Here is a 2,500-nt window from a genome sequence, read left to right on the forward strand (position 1 = left end):
CTATCTATCTATCTATCTATCTATCTATCTATCTATCTATCTATCTATCTATCTATCTATCTATCTATCTGTCTATCTGTCTATCTGTCTATCTGTCTATCTGTCTATCTGTCTATCTGTCTATCTGTCTATCTGTCTCTCTCTATCTATCTATCTATCTATCTATCTATCTATCTATCTATCATCTATCTATCTATCTATCTATCTATCTATCTATCTATCTATCTATCTATCTATCTATCTATCTCTAACTGCCTGACTGCCTGTCTCTCTATCATTATCTATCTATATCTATCTATCTATCTATCTATCTATCTATCTATCTATCTATCTATCTATCTATCTATCTATCTATCTATCTATCACTATCTATCTATCTATCTATCCATCTATCTATCTATCTATCTATCTATGTGTGCCTGTCTGTCTGTGTCTCTATCATTATTTATGCTCTATCTATCTATCATTATTTATGCTCTATCTATCTATCTATCATCTATCTATCTATCTATCTATCTATCTATCTATCTATCTATCTATCTATCTATCTATCTATCTATCTATCTATCTATCTATCTCTAACTGCCTCTCTGCCTGTCTCTCTATCATTATCTATCTGTGTATCTATGTATCTATCTATCTATCTATCTATCTATCTATCTATCTATCTATCTATCTATCTATCTATCTTTTTTTTTTAAATTCCATTTATATCCCGCCCTTCTCCGAAGACTCAGGGCGGCTTACAAGCTTAGCAGTAGCCTTCATTCTATGTATATGCCTGCTTATTAGGGCTTTCACACACCCCCAAGCTGCATTATTACAAAGTCAGCTTAATTGCCCCCAACAATCTGGGTCCTCATTTTACCTACCTCGGAAGGATGGAAGGCTGAGTCAACGTTGAGCCTGGTGGGATGCGAACCTGCACTAATTGCAGGCAGCTGGTGTTACTTAAGGAGGCATTAGCCCACTGCTCCACCAAGGCTCTATCTATCTATCTATCTATCTATCTATCTATCTATCTATCTATCTATCTATCTATCTATCTATCTATCTATCTATCTATCTATCTATCTATCGATCTCTGCCCATCTCTCTCTCTCTCTCTCTTTCTCTCTCTCTCTCTCTCTATCTATCTATCTATCTATCTATCTATCTATCTATCTATCTATCTATCTATCTATCACTATCTATCTATGTATCTATGTATCTATGTATCTATCTATCTATCTATCTATCTATCTATCTATCTATCTATCTATCCATCCATCCATCCATCTCTATCTATCTATGTCTTCCTGTCTGCATGTCGCTGCATGTTCATACGTCTCTATCATTATTTATGCCCTATCTATCTATCTATCTATCTATCTGTCTGTCTGTCTGTCTGTCTGTCTGTCTGTCTGTCTGTCTGTCTGTCTGCGTGCCTGCCTATCTATCTATCTATCTATCTATCTATCTATCTATCTATCTATCTATCTATCTATCTATCTATCTATCTATCTATCTGTCTGTCTGTCTGTCTGTCTGTCTGTCTGTCTGTCTGTCTGTCTGTCTGTCTATCTATCTATCTATCTATCTATCTATCTATCTATCTATCTATCTATCTATCTCTAACTGCCTGTCTGCCTGTCTCTCTATTATTATTTATGCTCTATCTATCTATCTATCTATCTATCTATCTATCTATCTATCTATCTATCTGTCTGTCTATCTGTCTATCCATCCATCCACCAATCAATTTCTGACTGCCTGTCTCTCTATCTTTATCTCTCTATCTAAGTATCTATCTATCTATCTATCTATCTATCTATCTATCTATCTATCTATCTATCTATCTATCTCTGCCTCTCTCTCTCTCTCTCTCTATATATATATATATATATATATCTCTAACTGCCTGACTGCCTGTCTCTCTATCATTATCTATCTATATCTATCTATCTATCTATCTATCTATCTATCTATCTATCTATCTATCTATCTATCTATCTATCTATCTATCTATCACTATCTATCTATCTATCTATCTATCTATCCATCCATCCATCTATCTATGTGTGACTGTCTGTCTGTCTATCATTATTTATGCTCTATCTATCTATCTATCTATCTATCTATCTGTCTGTCTGTCTGTCTGTCTGTCTGTCTGTCTGTGCCTGTCTGTCTGTCTCTCTATCATTATTTATGCTCTATCTATCTATCTATCTATCTATCTATCTATCTATCTATCTATCTATCATCTATCTATCTATCTATCTATCTATCTATCTATCTATCTATCTATCTATCTATCTATCTATGTGTGCCTGTCTGTCTGTCTGTCTATCATTATTTATCTATCTATCTATCTATCTATCTATCTATCTATCTATCTATCTATCTATCTATCTATCTATCTATCTATCTATCTATCTCTGCCTATCTCTCTGTATCTATCTATCTATCTATCTATCTATCTATCTATCTATCTATCTATCTATCTATCTATCTATCTATC

The sequence above is a fragment of the Vipera berus genome, assembly GCF_964194415.1.
Source record: "Vipera berus genome assembly, chromosome: W".
Lineage (NCBI taxonomy): Eukaryota > Metazoa > Chordata > Lepidosauria > Squamata > Viperidae > Vipera > Vipera berus.